A 22665-nucleotide genomic window follows, 5' to 3' on the forward strand; every position below is an offset into this window, starting at 1 on the left:
ATAAATAAATCTTAAAAAAAAAAAGATCAATATGCCAAACATCAAAAAGTACTATTGCTAAGTAATATAGCAATAAAAACATATCAGTTTTGATGTTTCTCATTTAATGGTAAAATTAGTTACCACAAATTTCTTTTCAACTTCATGTTTAAAGGTCGTCTTTTCAAAAAGAGATGTTTCACAGATGGAATGTATTTGAAAAATTCACTAGAAAACAAATACTCTTCAAAATGACACTTGGAAGGATTATACACAAAGCCTAAAGATTCTTATTGATAATACACACAAAAAAAGGTCACTCTTCCGTGTTTTAACTGCTTATCTTGAAATGTAGGGCACTTGGGTGGCTCAGTCTGTTGAACGTCTTCCAGTCGCGTCATAATCCCAGGGTTCTGAGATCGAGTTCCATGTCAAGCTCCCTCTTTCTCAGGGCACCTGCTTCTACTTCTCCCCCTGCCTGCCCCCTGCTTGTGCTCATTCTCTCTCTCTATCCAATAAATGAATAAATTAAAAAAAGAACTGTAATTTTTGAAGTTCCAGGAAAAATAACTGTTAAACATGAAATAAGATTATCTATGCTTTACTTAAGATGAGTTCTTTTCTACAACTTAAACCTAGAAAGGTACTTAGGAGTGGCAGGGATGTAGGCACTGGCATAAAGCATAAGGATGAATACACACTCCTGGACAAAACCTGCCTGAAATCTATTAGTACTTTGTAAGTATTGACTGAGTTGTTTTGATGCATAATTTTAATGACTCCTGAATTTGTTGTTTTTTTTCCCCTTGATTCAGACAAATAACAAAATAAAAAAGTTTAATCATTACACACTTGCTCGTTAATGACTTTTAAGTGTCCATAGTTTGGGTTCTCCAAAGTGTAGTCCTGAGAAACCCAAGTAGAGAGAGAGGAGAGTGGGACAGAGAAGAGCCCACAGTGAATATATTCATGAGGAAGTTGCTCCTAAGAGCAAGGACGGCACCATCCTGCCTGGCCGTAGGGCCCTCTGAGCAGCACTGTGAAACTCACCCCAGGACTCTCTTACCTACTGGAAGCAGGCCAACTCTCACACTCTCCTGTTAACTCTCATCCTGCCCCAGGGGGAGCATTGCTCACAAGGGCGATAAGCTACAGAATTGCATCTGATGGTGGAGAGCAAGCTCCCTTGGTGGTGGAGAAAGCTCTCAGGCAGAGAAGGGAGACAGACCAGGGCTTCTGATTAAGAAATGCTGCAAACTGTCTCTAGCTACCAGTGGCCTCAGATGGCCCAAGGCAGACATGCTGGCTCATCGATAGCATCTGCCTTCTCGACTTTGTAACTATTATATTGTGTCTGTTTATTCATCCAATATTCATGGAGCACCTTTCATTGGGAAAGAGTTCTAACTGCTTAGGAAATAATGATCAACAAAACAAAATCCTCATTCTTGTGGATGGTATTTTAATGGGGGAAGAGGGACCATAAAAAAAAAAAAAGCAAATGAGTATATAATTGGGTGGTATTGATAGAATGGTTAAGATTTATTTTTTTATGTAAAAGAAGTTCCTGGGTGGTTCAGCAGTTGAGCGTCTGCCTTCAGCTCAGGGTGTGACCCTGATCAAGTCCCATGTCAGGCTCCTTGCATGGAGCCTGCTTCTCCCTCTGCCAGTGTCTCTGTCTCTCTCTGTCTCTCATGAATAAATAGATAAAGCCTTAAAAAAAAAAAGTGTAAACGGACCTTATGGCCATTCACAAATATCTAATTATTTCAATAATTTTACTTAGATCATATCTACAAAGGTGATGTGTATTGGTGCGTTTAATGTAACAATAAAGCCAGTACATGTGATCCATTCATTATATCTTAATCTGGTTGCATGTTTAGATTCGGTCATATTTTCTTTCATGTAACCTGGTTTTATTATATACACAGTTCCTACCATACTGTGTCAGATACTGAAAAGGCCATGGAATAAGCAAACAAAAGAAACAATTCTTGCCTTCTAATAGTTATAACAGCTCAAAATATTTTACTTAGGGATAGCCAGCACAGAAATAAAGCTTATTTTGTATTGAGGGATACTTGGTAGGACACAGTTAATTTGGGTCTGAGCTGAAGAAATTAACTAGGAGAACCGTTTTTTTCCTCCAGCAATTTTTCATCTTCTGTATCTTTCATCTCCCCCACCCCAACCCTGCTTTCGGCTTTCCCCTTCTTGTCTCCTTCCTTGCCCACCTCCCTCCCTCCCTTGGTCTTTCTGTCGCATAATTGTATTCGATTATAGTCAGGAAAACAAATAAGAAAACCTGGCTATCCCCACCCCCATGTGACGTCCTATAACTTCCAATTTCACTAGCTCTGGTTTTGTTGTCCTTCCCGTCAATATGTCCTGTCGAGGAGAAAGCCCACGATGGGCTTGGAGAGGTCAGGCCTCAGTTCATCATCCACTGGCAATTTGTTTCTCATTTATAATCCTGAAGTAACACTTGGTTGACCCACTGCTGAATATATGGCACTTGTGCCATATTGTTTCCTGGAGAGAAATTATCTTCCTCACCTCTTACCACACAACACTTTAAAATGTTTTGGAAGTCAGGCTAGCTGCTCAAATTCACTCTAACACAGATGACAGGGAGAGAGAGGAACAAAGAGAAGGGCCAGGACCAGCGACCTGCTCGCATGCACATGTGTACACAGAACAGGGAATACGGGGTCACTAAATTTGAATGTGAATTCTTGTCTGCCCAGTGCTGAATTGAGTCGAATGCACAGATGGAAGTGAAGTGAAGGACATGAAATATTCCATATGTTGGTATTAAGCACCAAATATGTATCATGTCCTGAGGTGTATAAAAGAATGCCACACATTTTTTAATTTTCTTTTTCAGGGAAAGTTGGAGTCTATTCTTACTTCCTTTGAATCTGGGTTGGCTCAAAACTGCTTTGATCAATAGAGGTCTGTGCTCACACTCTAAAACATGTAGCAACTTCCATCTTAGCCTTTTGGAGCCTGAGTTACCATAAAAGATGTCCAAATGTCCAACTACTTAGCTGGGAAGACCATCTAGGGAGGCCCTAAAATTATATGGAAGAGGGGTTCTGAGCTCAGCCTTCAGTCTTTCCTCCCCTACGTGCCAGACAGAGGAGTGAAGCCATCCTGAACCATCCAGATCCATCTAACCACCAGCCAGATACTACCACTGGGGCATTGCTAGGGCATGAAACAGGAAAACCACCCAGGAGGTGTGCCCATATTCATACCTTACAAAACAGTGAGGCATATTCAGGTGGTTGTTGTCTAAAGCAATCAGTAATCTGTTGTTTATGAATAGATAAAGATCATGCCCTGCAAACATGAGAGAACTCTACTGAGTGTGCTGTTTATATGACTACAGCATATTTTTTTCACATTATCAATGACATTTCACATCTAAATATTGTGGTTGTGACTTGGACTGGGTCCAAGTTGAGGAAAGAGAAGAGGATAGCACTGAATGGTTTCTTCCATCAAAAACCTTGATATATTCTCTTTTCTCCTTCCTTTGTTTCATGATTCTAGAAAAAGGAACAGGGCCAGGACAGGAGTACAGATACACAAACAGGACAACCTTAGTGGAATGATTCAAAAGCTAGCCAGCTTGTTGTCAACCCCCGTTAACACTGATCGAAAGGAGAGACACCTCCTCAATGGGGGTTCAAAGCTGTGATTCAGTGAGGGCATTGCTGCCTATAACCCTCCAAAGAAGTTACTGGAGAAGTCATGCTCTGTTCAGGCAGCTTGCCTTAAGTCTGAAAACATTTTTTGCGTGTTTCAGCAGCTCCCAGCCCTGTGACACAGTTTCAAGTTGTGCTTCAGTTTTCCTTTGAAGCTTTTTCTTTCCTTTTTTTTTCCTACTCCACTGCTTATAAAGGCCCTCTTTCAGCTTTTAAAAAAGATAAAGGGTTGCATGAAAGTCAGTTATTTTCAAAAGAGTAAGATGGAAAAACAATAATAGGAATGGAGAAGTTGGGTGAGACACAGTTTTGTGACCTACTTAAAACAGCTCAAAACATTTGAGATTTCATGATGTCAACTGTTCAAAATGAGTTTAATAAATGAGTTTAATAACTGTCTAAATGTAGTCTTCCAGTCCACATACATAGAGAATTCTTTTCTGTGGTTGCATTGCCCTGGGGTAGTCACATCATTATCTGTTGGCTTATGCTGGTTTACTACTGACACAGAACTATAGAGAACTTCTCCCCTGAGAAGTGTGACTAAACAGTATTGTAAAAATATCTTCTCTGCTATGACCAAATAATTTGAAAAAATATGGAAAGCTGAGTTGGCTTATTTTGTGTTCATAAAAAATCCAAAGTAAAAGTCAGAATTTAAGAAGTCACCAGACATTTCATTGCCTAGTTTTCACAAAATATTTCAAGTATCTGAGAAAATACAGAATAGTACCCAAATTTTATCTTTACAAGGAAAAGCCAAAGTCAATCTATTGCCAAAATCTTAGATGATTTTCTAGTACCAGTTGCTTTAATGAAATATACAGCAAAAATAAAGAAATTCTACAGTTTGAAATAATGACTTCCAACAAGGGCTGCTGAGTTCCCTATTTCTCATGAAATACTCATGAAAACACAGAAAAAAAGATGCAATGTTATAAAACTACTAAAAACTGGGGGTGCCTGGGTGGCTCAGTCCATTAAAGATTGACTCTTGATTTCACTCAGGTCATGATCTCAGGGTGGTAGGATCTAGCTGTGTAGGTCTCCACACCGGCAGGGAGCCTGCTTACGATTCTCTCCCTGTCCCTCTCCCCTGCATGTGCATGCACATGCTCACTCTCTCTCTTCCCTTCTTAAAAACAATTGAAACAAAAACAAATACAAACTACTAAAACCTGAACCTCTGGTCAAGAGTTTCCCAGGTCCCAAAGAAATTGTCACCAACCATAGCAGAGACAGGACCTTAACACAAAAAAATGAAAGGTGTTGAGAATATGATGGCAGATTTCCATCCAATCCCAGAGAAAACAAGTCTTCCCAGACCAGAAAGGAGAAATATATGTTCCATTTTCTTGCCAAAACTTACATCCATACACCTTACAGGAGTAGCCTCTGTTTTTTTAAATTTTGTTTTGTTTTGTTTTTCCAAGAATGTGAACCACATTGGATGCTCTAGTTCTCATTCATTTCCATTTCCATTTCAGGGCTGCACTGGACATCCAGTGACCTGTTAGACCTTAAGATGTGAGGTTCATCACAGGGAGGACAGAGATAGAAAAAGCTGGAGTGTTGGTGTGTAATGGGTTACAGATGCTCATGCACTGTTTCTGAAAAGGAAGGAACTGTTTCAAATATTCCAGTAATAAATTCCTGTCATTAAAAAAAAGGAAAGCCCTTTCATTTCTTTTTCCCCCCCTTTCATTTCAGTAGAATACTAGTTGGGGACACATTTTACAATCCAGATTCATTTCTGACTTGAAGAATTAGAAGAGCAGAAATAATTTACCTATTCTGTTTATGTCAAAACGTGAGCCAAGTCGGAGCTCTCCCCATTTAATGACTGGGAAACAAAGAACATCTGAACTTCTTAATAAAGCCAATGAGAAAAAGTCAACATAACAAGTAAAATAGCAGTGAAGAAAAATATGAAAAATATAATTGAGTTCTCCTAAAAATTTAAGAAAATATTGACCATATAAAATAGATAAGAGATGAGATAACAATTAACTCAAGTGAAAAATGTAAATGACAGTAACAAAGCATGCAGAGGTGGGGAGGAGGGGAGGGACACTCTCACTGGGATATGAAAATATTATAAGACAATTTAACATTTGTAAAACTTGACCTATTTTTTAATGAAAACAATATAAAATTTAATTAGTCATACTAATGAGAACTGTAGGAATGTCCCTTATAATCCAAAGAATAAAGACAAATATTTAAAATAGAAGAACATTAAATATAGGCTATTGATAATGCAACAATAAATAACAGGTATAAAGAACAGGGAATGAAATGCGACTAAAGGGTAACATGTATCCTTGAAAATAAAAGAAAAACTGATCTAAATAATATAAATGAATGTAAGAGTAAGAGAAATTACAAAAATAATTCTTGAGAGAGCACATAGTAATAAGTGTTCAATTACAACAGTCTGGCTAAAAACTTTTATTTTTATAAATAGAATCAAACAGAAAGTAGAATCAGTTGTATACATGTTAAAGTATTTCTAATAAAAATGCCAATGGTGATTTAAATTTGAAAAAATGAGGAATGATAAATGAGTAAGGCTATCTGAGAACATATTTAAAAACTATATATGAGGGATCCCTGGGTGGCGCAGCGGTTTGGTGCCTGCCTTTGGCCTAGGGCGTGATCCTGGAGACCCAGGATCGATTCCCACGTCGGGCTCCCGGTGCATGGAGCCTGCTTCTCTCTGCCTGTGTCTCTGCCTCTCTTTCTCTCTCTGTGACTATCATAAATAAATAAAAATTAAAAAAAAATTTTTAAAAACTATATATGAAAACCCAATATGAGTATATTTTATACCAAATTATTGATATGCATTCTAACAATATAGTACATAAGACCTGATGTGCAAGAATGAAATAATATATGGAGTAGTTTAATGAAAGTCAGAATTTATCACTTAATTCCTGCTAGGTACTATCCTAGTGTTTAACACAAGTGAACTTGTTTAATATGCATGATAATTCTTTTTTTTTTTTTTTTGCATGATAATTCTTTCACTTATGTGCTTGTGTTCATTGTCCATTATTGCTGTGGAGGAGCAAGAATTCCTGTCCCCTCAAAGGTCCTAGAATTGGATTAAGAATCCAATTGAAATGAGAGATTAACAGGAGACAATTACATTTAGTATAGATATGGAAATTCCAAAGACAGATAAAATGAGGGATATACATCACTCTGAATTAAGGAGAAGGGGTAGGGGCCTGAGAGTTCAGAGGAAAGGAATGCATTTCACAGGGTGATATGGAGAACAGATGTTTGGTAATGAGATGTTTGCCCTACTATACAAATGGGTCTCAGATAAAAATTATCTCTGTTAATAGCCCTTATTTTGGGAAAGACCCTCAATTTAGATTCTTCTGTGTGGTTAAGGGAGGGACAAAACTTTCTCTTAAACCCAAAGGCTCTCACGTGCCTTCAGCTCAAAACAATCCACATGACAAAGAGGCACATTCCAGGGGGAGGTGGAGTGGGGTGTTTCCTGAACCCCCTCACTGCCATGACAAATCACCTCAAATTTAGGGCCTTAAAACAACAAACCTACTATTCATAGTTTCTGTAGGTTAGTTGTTCAATGAGATTTTTGCCAGTCTAAAATCAAGGTGTCTCAGGGCTGTATTCCTTAATGGTGGCTTCAGGGAAGAATCACCCTCTAAACTCATTTAGATGTTGGCTGAATTAACTTCCTGTGGTTGTAGGACTGAGGTCCCCATTTCCCTGCTGGCTCTCTGCCAAGTACCATTTTCAGCTTTTAGTGGCTGCACACATTCCTTGACATGTGTTCAGTCAGCAACTGTGGGATAAGTCCTTCTCACACACGGAATCTCTCTCCTGCTTCTACTTTACACAAGCATCTCTGGCTGCCTCCTTCCTTCTTTCTTCCTCTTCTGCATCTAAGGGCTCATGCAACTACTTTTGAGCTCACCTGTGTAATTCAAGATAACCTCTCTATCTTAATGTCAGCTGATAAATAACCTTAATTCTATCTGCAAAGTCCCAAGACAGTGATACCTAGGTTAGCATTTGATGGAATAACCAGAAGGTGAGACTCTTGGGGGGAACATCATCACAATTTTTCCTACCATTGCACTATTTTTATCTCAACTTTACAGATGAGTAAACTAGGTGCTAAGAGGTTAAATATCCACTAAGGATATAGGATCAAAGGCAAAAAAGCTGGATCTTGAACCTGAGTACTCCATCTCCAGAGTCTATGGTAACCATCATTATAGATAGAGAATTATGCCAAAGAGCAAATCCTAGCATAACACTATGTTATTGGTAATTCTAATACATCACAAATGAGGACAATTACTAGAACCCTGTGATACAGAATTCACTAACATTAATTCCGAGGCACTAAATATTTAAATATAAAAGATAACATTTCAAAAGTACTAGAAAAAAAGTGTCAGTGAATTTCTGTCATTATGAGATGAAAATGAATAACTAACTAAAAGAAAAAAACATACAGAATGAAAACAACATTACCTTTGACTATATTTATAAATCGGTACTTTATTTCCAAACCTATAATAAAGGGGAAACAATTCCTTTATAAAATTCATTCCCTAGGTAAAAGTTCTTAAAAATCAATTTACAAAATTAATTGTATTCGGAAATGCCTACGTAAACAATTAGAAGACATTAGAGATGAAAAAGGAGCTTCCTGTTGCCTCTAAATTTTGGCTTAGATGAGACAGAGGACAACAATGTGCAAAGACAGCCTTCACCTTCCCCTTGGCTCAACTAAACTTCAGACAGCCTCCCTCACTGGAGGCCCTGACCTTTCTTTCCTCAGAACATTCACTTTATAAAAATGTGTATTTATAAATTCTTTCTCTGTCCTGTTAACATGTAAATCTTTTTAAAAGCCTCTTGCCAGCGTCACAACCTAAAATGCCTGTCTGGAGGATTGAGAGCCATCCTTCGAAATGTGCTCCTCGAGGAAGACAGAGTACCTATCAGGAACCAAACTCTGACTTCTAACTCTGAGAAACAAACTAGGGGTGGTGGAAGGGGAGGTGGGAGGGGGGTGGGGGTGACTGGGTGACAGGCACTGAGGTGGGCACTTGATGGGATGAGCACTGGGTGTTATTCTATAAGTTGGCAAATTGAACACCAATAAAAAAATAAATTTATAAATAAATAAATAATAAATAAATAAATAAATAAAAGAAATGAAAGTGACATAACAACAACAACAAAAAGGAACCAAACTCTGGTGGGAGCCTTGCTCCATGTTGTAAAACTACTTCCTGCTGTAACGATAAGAAAAAGTTATTTTTTCCAGTGGGTAAAGCCAATTAGCAAACACAGGTGGCCTAAGACTCCTCCCCACTCCAGCTTTTAAAAACTCTCTGAGCTCAGACTGAGCTCTGGCCTCTCTGGCCTACTGCGAGATTCTGCAATAAATCCTCCTTGTCTGTTCAGCTTTGTGCAGGGCAGTCTTTGCTTTGACACCACACTTACATTGGACAAGGGAGGGGAACCCAGAAATTGTAGAGAGGTTGGGAAATGAATGAGAAGAGACAGGGAAAGAATCTTCTCTGTCAGGTCTCCTAGGCCTAAGTCAGCCCTGAACTAGGGAGAAGGAAAATCTATGAACTTGAAGGGAGATTTAAATTTTAAATTGGATTCTACACTGGAGCCATCATTTTAATACCTCAAAGTGGGTTATAATTACTGAGATAAAATTTGTTTCTGTAACTCAAATATTCTGAGAGCGATGGCTTCTATCTTAGTGGTCCTTCACAGCAGGGGAGGAAGATTAAACGATTTATTTAAAGGCACTTGTTAGATAAAAATATAGATATTTCTTGATGTGCACTTCCAACTTCAGGACATTTAACCAGATATTTAAATTGCTTTTTAAAACATATACCACTTATGGCATTAGTACAGGAAACTATAACAACTCTTAACAAAATAAGTATAGGACTTTATTGGGGAAAAAAACAAAATAAATAAAAATGTATACTAAAATTCATTATTAGAAGACAGTGTCTTAGTATGTTAATTATTCCCAAATACATCTGTTATTTCTATTTATTGATTTAAAGATTTATTTTAGAGAGGTGTGTGGTAGATAAGAGCTGAGGGAGAAGAAAAGAGAGAATCTCAAGCAGGACTCCATGCTGAGCTTGGAGCCTAACATGGGGCTCAATCTCATGACCCTGAGATCATGACCTGAACTGAAATCAAAAGTTACACAGGTGCCCCAAATCTTTTATTTTTAAAATTCAAATTAGATTGTTAATGCTTTTCCTACTTTTTATAATTTTTACTCCAAAATAATGCAATGCAATCCACAGAGTAATGGATTATATATAAAAAGTAAAACCTATAGAATAAAATATAGGAACTTATTTTAAATACTTCAAATAAGGGAAGACTTCCTTCCTTTCTTCTTTTCTTTCTTTCTTTTCTTTGCTTTCTTTTCTTTCTTTCTTTCTTTCTTTCTTTCGTAAGCTCTATGCCCAGGGTGGGCCTTGAACCCACAACCCTGAGATCAATAGTCAAGAGTCACATGCTCTACCTACTAAGCCACCCAGGTACCTGAAGGGAAGACTTTTTAATGAAAGATATAAAAACTACAAAGCCTAGAGGGAAAGACTGGTGAATCTATCTTTTTGACTCTATCAAAAACCAGAACATTTAATTAAGAAGAAATATGAATAAGGTAGAAACAAGGATCAGGAAAATGGCAGTGAACAAGACAGATCTAATCTGTGTGTCATGGAATTCCAACATTGACAGACACTGGATTTAAGTCCATCTTACTTAACTCCAAGCTCATACTTTTTCACTATGCTAAAGTAAACATTTTTTGGTTAAATCTAATTTGTGTTTTATTATTTTTTTCTTTATAGGTCTCTATTGGCTCTTTAATAAAGTAATTGATCAAAATCTCCTCCCTGCAAAAGAAACTCAAACTTCATATACTTTGTAAAGAATTCAATTAAAATCTAAATTATCTGGATGAACTATTTCCCTTCTATACATCAGCTTGTGGATGGCCACCTGTTTATACTGTACTTAGAAAGCTGCCAAACAAATATATCCTTTCCAGTTGGTGATAGGAAACAATTTCCAGGCCATCACCTTCCACATTATGATTCATCTTGGCATTAATTTTATTGAAATAATAATGTACTTGGCTCTAGAATATCATTTGCCATCCAAGGATCTCCAAGTATGTAATAAACATTAATTAAGTAGCACAATAGCTCTGTAAGAGAAAACATCATTATCACAATCCTGGAATTGAATAGATTGTCAAACAAGGAAAATAATGACGGGGAACCCATTTTAAGCTAATCAGAAGGGAGCAGGTTGCCAACTTGAATCCTTTCAGTTCATTGCCATACTCAAGGAAATAGAAGAAGGGACAGGGATGAGTGGGGTTGAGCTCAGAAGAGAAGGAACCCCCAACCTGACACTGGGGTAAAACATCTCAGTTCGTCACTTAGTTTAATATATGAATTCCCTGTCATAATTCATTTAAAAAGATATTGGGTTGACAGTGTAAGAAACCTAAAAGCATTATGTGTAAGATCACCAAAAAGTCCCTAATTCAAACCTAGTCCTTAAAAGAAAGATGTTTGGAACTGAGGTAACTAGTTAAACACCAGGCACATACAAATCGATTAGTAAAACACCACCACCACCACTATTGTGGCTGCTGAAAATGACTCAAAACTCCCATTCTGAAATTAATTATGAGATATTTGTTTATTAAATGTAACAACATATCTTTAAATCTAATATAAAGTGCAAAGTTAACATTGTCATCAAGGGAAGTGACTTATCTGTAAATGAAGAACATGAAATGGAGGGGGTTCTTTTAATAAACAATTTTCTGTGTAACATGAGGCTTTTAATTGCTGGGTAAAGAAGTCACTATGGCATTTTCCATCAGGCGTGGTCACATTTGATTCTTCTGTTTCCCAAGGCCCAAGACAGTCGTTATCCCAAAAGAAAGAGTCAAATGAGAACTTCACTAATATGTTATCCGCACCCAACACATTTGTTTATAAGGAAGATGCCTCATTCTCTTTACCATGCAGCTTTGTATGGTCAACTTTATCTACTGTTAGTAATTGCTGGATTTGGGGTGCTTCTGCTCTAAAAAAATTTCACATGTTTTGCTGATTTGTAATTGGCAGGCCTCCCAAAGGTAGAGCTGTGAACATCTGTGTTAATGGGCTAATGTGTCACTTGGGTAACACACTACATTTGCATTCCCCGTAGCCCTTGTAATCTGCACAGGTGTTTCAAGTTTGTAGGAAAGATGAACTTAGAGTTACTTCTGTCCTTTTATGCACAAGGAGTTGGAAAACATTGAATGGAGATGAGATTGGTCATTAAGCTATGGAATATGCAGAGGACATTCTAATGCATTTCTGCATTTGGACTGTATCATCCAGAAAGAGTTCCTCAGTTATTCTGATTGCCTTTTCAAAAAAGACTTGACAGTGCATGCTCTTCCTATATTAGGGGTTTTCAGGAACAGGCACGTTTGCTTAGTTATAATGTAAAGTTAAGGTCACGCTAATAAATATACACTAAATGAGTAGTTTATTGGGCATTCTAAACTGCTTACTATGAGTTAATCTCCTGAAAAGAGAAGTGTTAATGCTTTAAGTATTGCACTTAAAAACAGAAAGGTAAATTGATTTTTTCTTAAAAGTTAAATTACTTAAAACATATCACAACACTGCTTTTTGACATCTTTTACCTGAAATGTTATCTTGGCTCCATTTATTCTTATTTCAAACTCTTTAATTTAGGTAAAACATTTCACAGATAGGCCTATTTCTTTAAGAGACTGTTACTTAGGAATCAGAAGTTTTGTGGAAAGAATACAACTAATAAAGAGGAACTAATATTTTCTTGTTCAAACATATTAATCATAATACTTAATGCCTATGGAACAAGCTTTTATGAGACATGTGGCCAATGCTTTTTAAGTATTTGCTCATTTCATCCTTATAGAATCCTGTGAAACAGGCATTATACTAGAGTTAACATCATTACATGTACATATTTGAAGAATAGGCACAAAGTAAAAATGTAATTTACCTGGAATTACACCAGTGACAGACCCATATTTTTAGCACAATACTGGACTGTGTCTAGCTAAGTGGGATCCATGAGGGATTCCAGTCACCTGTAGGATAGATGAGGGAACATGGGCAGTTCTTGTTTTCTGAAAAATGTACAGATTCAAAGCCATGAAATAGGACTTTGGTTTTCAATATTAGATACAAGAATCTCAGGTCTAGATTTTCAGATACAAGTGATAGTGTCTGTATCCGAAAAATGCCTGATAGATGTTGAAAAAAATATATATATAACATGTTGATATTTTTTTCTTGGTGATTATGTTTTCCAATGTTATTTATGCACCATCAAGCCAAGTATCTGTCTCTGTTCCTAGGTTCTGGGGAAGAACGTTTTCCAGATTGAGAGTATGAAATCTCTCCTGTCTCTCACAGATGATCACATATTGTTTCGATAAGCAGACCTGAATGAATTGATCTCTGGGATGGCTGTGCACTAGAATCACTGTAACTGGTAATGTTGACTACAAATCATAGAACGACATTCTGTACACTGTGAATTAAAGAGTTCTAGGCTGTGATGCTAAGTTTAAAAGTCTATTGCAACTGACTTTGATTATAGTTATAGTTATAGTTATAATAATATAGTTATTATTAATATTGTAAACTAAGGCAATACTATGGCAATCAGGGTCACTCATGCAACCTGCCTGTGTGTCCACATATTGAACAGATCTAATCTTCAGGGACTGGCACCCAAGGCTCATCCTGGTGGCAAAAAAGCCTATTGACAGCTGTACGTATCCTGTCACGCACACCATTTTCTGGTTAGCACCAAAGGTTGCTTTTTTTGTTTGCTGCCTAATTTTTTTCCCTTGTTTTTTCCCTGTCTTTCATTTGAAAGAAAAACAAAATGTTTTGCAAATAGTAGTACAGGTTTTCCATTCAAGTAGAGCAGAACAGTATTTATTAGGAAAAAACTAAATTGCACAAAGCGAAATGTTGCTTGGCCAGATACTTTTCTTAATTTAACCAACATACTATTATGAAATATCATTAGCATATTTCAACATTGCTCCATGTGAGAGTTAAGAATACAATTATGATCAAATATCTTGGTCCTAAATTTTATTTTATTTTTATTTATTTATGTTTTTGGAGAGAGGGAGAGGGAGAGAGAGAAAGAGTGTGAGCAGAGGAGTGGAGCAGAGAGAGAATCTTAACCAGGCTCCACGCTCAGCATGGATGACGGGGCTCAATCCCATAACCCTGAGATCATGACCTGAGTTGGAATCAAGAGTTGGACACTTAACTGACTGAGCCACCCAAGCACCCCTCTTGCTCCTCAATTTTTCTACTGTTCATGTATCCTGCTGGGGGTAGCTCTTTAAAGAAATACAATCATGATGTTTAAGCTTTGCCATGTACAAACACTATTCAAGACTATAATCTAAGGAAATAATATTGGATCAACTAACACACCGGTGAAGTTCTTATTTCTTTTCCTATTTTATTTCAAAAATCATGTTTTGTTGATGCTTCCCAAAATAAACTATGGCATTTATATAACGAATTTCCTAAAATTAAGAAGAAAATGAAAAAAAAAAAGAGGGACGCCTGGGTGGCTCAGTGGTTGAGCATCTGCCTTTGGCTCAGGTCATGACCCCGGGGTCCAGGATTGAGTCCCGCATTGGGCTCCCCGCAGGGAGCCTGCTTCTTCCTCTGCCTGGGTCTCTGCCTCTCTCTGTGTCACTCATGAATAAATAGATAAATATTCTTTTAAAAAATGAAAAAAAAGGGGTACCTAGGTGGCTCTGGCAGTGAAGCATCTGCCTTCAGCTCAGGTTGTGATCCTGGGGACCTGGGATAGAGCCCCACATCGGGATCCCTCTGTCTGCCGCTCTCCCTGCTTGTGTGCTCATTCTCTATCAAATAAATAATAATAAATAAAATCTTAAAAAAAACCCAAAAAGATAAAAAAGAGGAGGAGGAAGTGAAGAAGGAACATTACATGATGTATATCCTGTAGGAGGTATTACCTTCAACACACTTTATTACCAAGGTACAGAGAAGCTACATAACTCCCCCCAAATCACATGAGTGGTGGAACTAGGATCTGAATCCCCATGATCTGGCTCTAGAACCTATGTTCTTAACTTCTTTTTTTTTTTTTTTTATGTTCTTAACTTCTACATCATACCACTCTTACTATAACTTTGGAAATGCTGCTTTCCTAATCTTTCACCTCTGTAGGTCTGTGAACTGTTTTTGAACATGAGAACCTACTGCTCTAGAAACAGAATATTTGTTTTAAATTATTCTTTTAAATTATAATTTAGATCATCTTTAATTGCATCGTCCATTCACATACTTGTAGTCTTTCATAATGGAAGCTTATACTAGTAAGGTAATCCCTGATTATCGCACAGCCGTGGCTGCGTATATATGAGTTACCTGTAAGTATATCAATACACACACCTGTATTGTGCTCTGTCCCCAGAGCCCATTCCTTGTTCTCGGGGAATTTACAATTTACTAGGGGAAGTTAAGCACTTAGCAGATCAATGTCAGCGCAGTATCTAAGAGGTCAAGTACAGGTTGTGGAGGGGGCAGTCTCTACTTGGGAGAGCTAATTCAGTCTAGGATGCTCAGGGAATCAAGAGCATCCAGACCTGGAGAGCACGATCATCAGCTGGAAAGGTGGGAGGGGATGGAAGGGGTAGAGAAAGGAGGAGAATGCAACAAACCTGCAGTACCATACTCTACAGGATCACAGAACAGAACAATGGGGAAGGAAGATTCTTCAAAGTTTCCGAGGATTCTCCAATGACGACCCTCCAACCCCAGATGGTTAAGTCCTTGAGGGACTCTAATCGTTGCCAGAAATGTCTGTGCTTCCTTTGCTCTCCCCACCAGGGTGAGAACAGCTCTAGTCTCTGCAGCAGGCCTTGAAGGAGGCCCCAGTGTAAGAGGACAGGATTCTTCTTGTCTGCTCCACTGTGCGGTGGGCTCCCAGCTCCCCAAGAGGATTCCATTGTCCCTGCTATTTGGCCTGTGAGAGCAGCACCCTCTTTCCTAAGAGGAGAAAGCTGTGGGAGCTGTGCCCACTCCTACAGCACCAGTCACTGAGTAGTGTTCTCCTCCTCCCGCTGCCACAACTCCCACTCCCTGGCGCCTTCTGCCCGGTGTCTTCCCCTGGAGGATGGAACACAGCTGACTCTTCAAGAGAAAATCAAACCAGTCACCTGGGGTCAGAACGATGAGCTGCCAATATCTTTTTTCTTCCAGTACAGACCTCTTTTTTCTCTCTCTCTCTCTCTCTGTGTGTGTGTGTGTGTGTGTCTGTGACTTCGTGTGTGAGAGACCTAAAAGGCTGCCTTTGCTTAAGTCACGTTGGTAGAGCATTGTAAAAAGAAGGAATCCATCATGTTTATGAGGAAACCCACCTCTTAAAATATTTAGGGCCCTTGAACATACAGGAAACAAACCTGATTTCAGAAATTAGTAATGCGCATTGGCTTGCATGGTAAAAGCGACAAGCGATCTACTAAAATCTTGTTTCTTGTTTTTCACCTGGGCACACAGCAAAAGCCATCATCCCAACTTTTATTGCACTTGTACATGGCTATAAACTCGGTTGTAATTAAAGTAATGTGAAGGGAGTGATATGTGCTTCCTCAAGGACAGACCCTGAAATTTTTGTATGTGCATTTCTCCACGCTCCTCCCCCTCTTGTTGTCTACAATTAGAGAAGCCACATATTGAAGATGGAAGGGTTCTTATTGGTCTGGGATTCCAAATGAACCCTTGGAGCAAGACTCCCCCACTCCCTCCCTCCCTGCTACCCCAGCCCAACTGCCACACACATACGCACACGCTTTTTTTTTTTTTTTTTCTGTCCTGGAATCCCAGCCCTAGACTATTAGATAAGAGAGAAATATGTACGGGCACCTGGGTGGCTCAGTGGTTGAGCATCTGCCTTCGGCTCTGGGTGTGACCCCGGGGTCCTGGGATCCAGTCCTGCATGAGGTTCCCTGCAGGGAGCCTGGCTCTTCCTCTACCTGTGTCTCTGCCTCTCTCTCTGTGTCTCTCATGAATAAATAAATAATATCTTTTAAAAAGAGAGAGAGAGAAATATATTGTTCTTCCCTTGAGTCTTTAACATTTTGTATGTTAGCTTCTATAGCTCAGCCTACCCTAACCGACACAGAACCTCTAAGTTCTCATTCTACATTTGTGAAACATTTTATACTACAGATAAATAAAACTTTCTGGCCTAGTGATATGATTCACTTACCTCTTGATCAATTAAATTCCTTTGATGAGGTAAAAAAATAATTCATTGTATATTTACTTTTCTTTTATGGCTTATATGTTAAACTCACACAAGTAAAACCGGAAAAATAACATTTTTCACCCAAGAAAAAATGTTTCACTTTAATGGAGAGTTCTTTTATAGGACCACAATTTCGCTGAAGTGCCCTACTACACTTAATCATGTATTTCAAATATATGAAATCAAGTTCTTGTAATATTTCTCTATAGCTCTTAGGATAAGGATTCAAAATGATAAAATTTTAATTTGGACCTCAAACTTTCTCTCTTATATTTTAGCACATCTTGTGTAAGTATGCTGGACGTTAGTGTGTTCTTCTGAAACACAGCTGTCAAAGTTTTCTTTACATAAAATTTTAAACATTTTAAAAATGTAAAACCTATTAACAAGCCATAGTGCTGGATATTATTAAAATATCTTTTCACCTAATTGGAAAATTATTAATACTGGTGATGATTCTAAAGTTACTAAAATTTTGCAAGAAGCTCTGATTTATCAGGCTGTATATATTATGCCGTGAACATTCAAGGTCAAGGTTCCTGGCAGCTGTTGGTCTAGACCTATGCCTATGAAGGAGTCCTATGAACTTCCACTATATATGCCAAGGCAAATTTTTTCCCACTGTATTATCTTACTTTTTGTACAGATTAGCAAAAAAACAAAACAAAACAAAAACAAAAACCACAAACTCAGGAAAATTCTTTCTTTGGTTAGTCATGATCAAAATATTAAGATGCCTACAAGGATCCTTTAATAGAGAGGACTTTTATAACAGACTCAGTTTCCTGCAAGAATAGAATTGTGCATCATTTAGCTTGAAATAAAACTTAAAAATTGGAAATTGGGCTTCATATGAAGTAAATTCCTTTTTTCTCCTCCTAAGTCAGGGGTTTCTTCTTTGTTTAGTGGAACTTGTTACAACTTAGCTAAGTCAATTTTAACGCCATCTAAACAAGTCACTGCTTTTTTCTTGTATCCTGAACTGAAATTAGAAGCAAAAGTATTTTGTTGCCTATACATTCTTTTTGAAAGACAGGAAACTAATTTTTTAAAATTTATTTAAAAATGTAGCCATAGGAATCTCAGAAAAGTAGAGAAGGCAGTAAGTACAGATTCTCATAATATGTTCATGAAGTGAAGCACTCATCGTCAATTCTTTGGCAAGGACTATCTCATTTCGAAACTGCCCCCCTCCCCGAATTCCAATGATATATATCCATACAAACATTCATGTGTAAACACACATAAATAATCAAAAATGCTCAGATACCAAGGGTAAACTGATATTAACAAATAGTTTAAATCAAATAATGGTGATTTCTAACATTTGCCTCTTTTTGTGTTAATTAAAAAGAATAAAGAAAAATATAGTATATTGATTACTAACTTCAGGAAGAAAATACAATGTGAGGAGATACTACTATATACTATGGGTTAACCACAGTCATTGAAAAACTGTATGAGTGAGTTGTGATTCCAGGAAGCAGAATAGAGATTCCGTTTACAGCTGACAGACTGGACAAATGCATTTATTACTTCTTTTCCACCAATTTTAAATTGAATTCCTTTGAATTAGCAGGTAAGATATTCTTTTTAAATATACAATGGTGGGATCCCTGGGTGGCGCAGCGGTTTGGCGCCTGCCTTTGGCCCAGGGCGCGATCCTGGAGACCCGGGATCGAATCTCATGTCGGGCTCCCGGTGCATGGAGCCTGCTTCTCCCTCTGCCTGTGTCTCTGCCTCTCTCTCTCTCTCTTTCTCTCTCTCTCTGTGACTATCATAAATAAATAAAAATTAAAAAAATAAAAATAAATATACAATGGCGACATAACAGGAAAGAGTAAAGGTAACAAAAACTGGAAGAAATAAAAACAGATGAGATCATGTTAGGAGAAGAAAAAAAAAAAAAAAACCCTATCAGCCAGAACAGGTACAAAATGGGACAGTTGTGTAGGTAAGAAGAGGCTTACTCTTCAGGCTACTGAGAAACTGCAAGTTCATTTTACATCAGCTGAAAGTGAGCTGTGACAAGATTTTATGAGTACCTAACTGAAGGACCACTTAAGAAACAGATGATTCACTCATTGCTATAGGAGCAACTGGATTGTCATGTTTACCTACCGATAAACTCGTAAACTCAAAAAGGTAGGAACTTCTTTTATTGTTATTGGGGTCAGAGATAGAAACAGAGCAGCAAACATTAATATAAATCTAGATTTTCACAATAAATATGGAGAGGTAATGGGTGAGGAGGAAAGTCAGCTCTGCTGCTCAAACACAAATAGCATACTCCAAGTACACCTGTTTCCAATTTAGTCATTATAGGAGTCTCCATCTGGCTCCCTATGTCTGCAACATGAAGGAAAACTAGCCTGTAGGACAAGGTCATACATTTCAAGATAATTTGGCAGTATTATTAAAAGTAAATATGAGGGACACCTGGGTGGTTCAGCAGTTGGGCGATTGCCTTTGGTTCAGGGCATGATCCCGGGGTTCCAGGATCAAGTCCCACATCAGGCTTTCTACATGGTGCCTGCTTCTCCCTCTGCCTGTATCTCTGCCTCTCTCTCTCTCTCTCTCTCATGAATAAATAAAATCTTGGGAAAAAAAGTAAATATGGGGGTGCCTGGGTGGCATAGTCAGTGAAGTGCTCGACTCTTGGTTTCAGCTCAGGTCATGATCTTTTTGTCATGGGACGAAGCCCTGCTTGGGGCTCTGCATTTAGTGCAGGGTCTGCTTGGGACTCCCTCTCTAAAATAAATAAATAAACCTGTAAAAAATAAATATGTACAGGTGCCTTGAATAAACATTTGCACTTCTGGTGTCCACCCTAAAGAAATACTTGTACATATGCTTATATATATATGCACATGAATATTAGTTTAGCATTTTTAAAAAAGAGGAAGCAGCACTAATGTTTATCATTAAGGCACCAATAAACAAAGTACAGTACATCCTTACAAACAATACCATCCTGTCATTAAAAATTGTGTTGCATGGAGATGAAAATAAGAACAATGTAAATATTACATATCTTGATTGGAGGGATAGTTATATGGGTATATACATTTGCCAAAAGTCCATCAAACTTATTTCTACATTTTACTGGGTATAATTACATACCTCAACACTTAAAACTAACAGAGAAGCCATCATAAGTTTTGCTGTGATGTGTTAGGACATAAAGACAGGAGATCTGAGGACAAAATATTTTGTAGATATTTATGCTTTAACAAAAAGGGAGGTGCTTATGATAGCAAAGAAGAACAAAGAGTAACACAAAAATTTAAAATATACAAATGTATGACAGAGAATATAAATTACAGACTTTTCCTACCCCAGTAAACCAAAGACTATTTTGATATGAGTACCTGATAATGAGCACCTAATGGCTGGTTCTTCAACTTGGCCTCTCATTATAATCACTGGTAAGCTTTACAGGAACTACTGATGCCTGAGTCCCATTCCCAAAGGCTGTGATTCCATTGGACGAGGGTATCACATGGGCATCAGGAGTAGGAGTGGTGAATGCCTCCCAGGTGATACTACGATGCAGCAAATCTTAGGAACCAACATCTAATCATTCTCAGGTTGAGCTGAAACCAGTGGAATGAAACTCAAAGATGGCTTTAGAAGCATTTGATGTATTTCAAATATATTTGATGTATTCAGATTACTGAATAGATGCTATTGACATAAATAAATGATTTAATACATAAACCATCAAAAGATGGGTATGGGGATCCATCCTTTTTATGTTGCTCAACTAAATGATATGAGATTTGCTAAAGAAGCTGCATTTCTTTTTTTTTTAAAGCTGCATTTCTTAAGATGAATGAAGATCACTACTTCTCAATCAATAGATTTGTTCTCATTGTTCTCATTCTGTCTTAGCCTCTTTTGTATTATCTACTCTGGCACAAGGATACTTACAAGGACACTAATTGATACAAAGTATATAGGTTTTTAAACCCTTCTTCCAGATACACCCTTCTGAATCCCATATCATGACTGAGTATGAAAACGGAACAGAAGAATACCTCCTGACCATCTCTGAAACCTTCCTCTGGTAACCTCACAGTAACATCCAAATATGACTAAGTTCTGGCTGATGGTTGGACTCCCCCCTCAGAAACACTGTTAAGAAACAGTCCCCCATCCCCAGGGACCAGTTAACAATGAGGAGATATGCAGAAAAGCATGTTTGATGACCAACTCTTAATCTTTTCTCCAAGGGATGGGGGCTGATGCCAATTACAGAATGAGATATTCTTGCTTGTTCTCTAGCCAACATCTCTGTGTGCCCAATCACAATGATTTATACCCATGATGGAAGGATTAAACTCACAGGGGTAAGATAATCTTATCATGTGAAAGCCAAATGCAGGTAAGCTGATTATCATGGAGGGTTTGAAGCAAGAGAAACTGGTTACAGAACTCTAAACATTTCTTTTTTATTTTTTTTATTTTTTATTTTTTTTTAAACATTTCTTATTATCAGCAAATGTGCACAGCAGCTGCTGGTAATCACCAATCACAACAAGCAAAAGGGGAAAATATTGTGGATGTACCCAAATTCCAAATCTTGGCACCTAACTGAATTTAGCACAGAGCATCAGCATGAATTCAAATATGTGTGAATCACAGTAATCATGTGAAGTGCTAAATCACACATTTCATGGTTTATTCAAGCTATCAAAAACACGGTATTCCATGTACAACAAGTTCTACCAAGCTTTTAAGGGTCAAACTTCTGGAGTCACATCACACATACATCCACACCCCCTTTCCAACAACATGATTTGTTACAGTATTATACAGCAGTTATTCAACAGAAAGCGAACAATAGGATGTATAAATTAGGGATACTGATGAGAACATTCATCAAAATTAGCAAAATACCAATTCAAAGGACTATGTATGTACATGTATGTATACATACCTCTGTCTATCTATCCATCTACCCAACCACACACATAGACACACATACACACAAAAACATATATATGTTTATGATTGGAAAATTTACTACCCAATATTTATTAAACTTATCAATAGGCCCAATAAACTCATTGAGTTTATTATACAGAGAAAGTTAAGCACAATAAAGGTCGAAGTGAGAAATCCTTGCAGTGATAGAATTGTTCCATTTCTTTTCTTTAGTGGTGTTACACAAACCTACTTGTGTAAAACTGCATAAAACCAAATAATACATACACACACGAAATACACAAATGTCTGAGTAGATCTGAGTAAGATCGGCAGATTATATCAATGTCAATTGATTGTGCTCAGTTGCGACGTTGTGCTTTTGCAAGATATTTACCATATGGGGATACTGGATAAAGGGCATGCAGGGTCTCTGTGTTATCTCTTTTCACTGCGTGTGGATCTACAATGACATCAAACTAAAAGGTTTACATATAACTGAAATGCAGGGACACGCGTGCAAAGATAAAGGGAAGCACGAGTTGTCATGGGGCACCCGGTAGGGGTATATGATCTACATTGGAAGGTGAAAGGGTTTGAGTAGAGA

The 22665-nt window shown here is 37.7% G+C and overlaps 1 long non-coding RNA gene across 1 annotated transcript; it reads left to right on the top strand.

Moving 5' to 3' along the window:
- The first annotated feature begins 473 nt into the window (after window positions 1-473).
- On the top strand, window positions 474-13371 carry LOC144324745 (uncharacterized). Its single transcript, XR_013390175.1, has 3 exons — window positions 474-717; window positions 10601-10923; window positions 13171-13371. It is a non-coding gene; the product is annotated as an uncharacterized LOC144324745 (long non-coding RNA).
- The last annotated feature ends 9294 nt before the right edge of the window (window positions 13372-22665 follow it).

Source organism: Canis aureus, chromosome 12 (genome assembly GCF_053574225.1).
Source record: "Canis aureus isolate CA01 chromosome 12, VMU_Caureus_v.1.0, whole genome shotgun sequence".
Classification (NCBI taxonomy): Eukaryota; Metazoa; Chordata; class Mammalia; order Carnivora; family Canidae; genus Canis; species Canis aureus.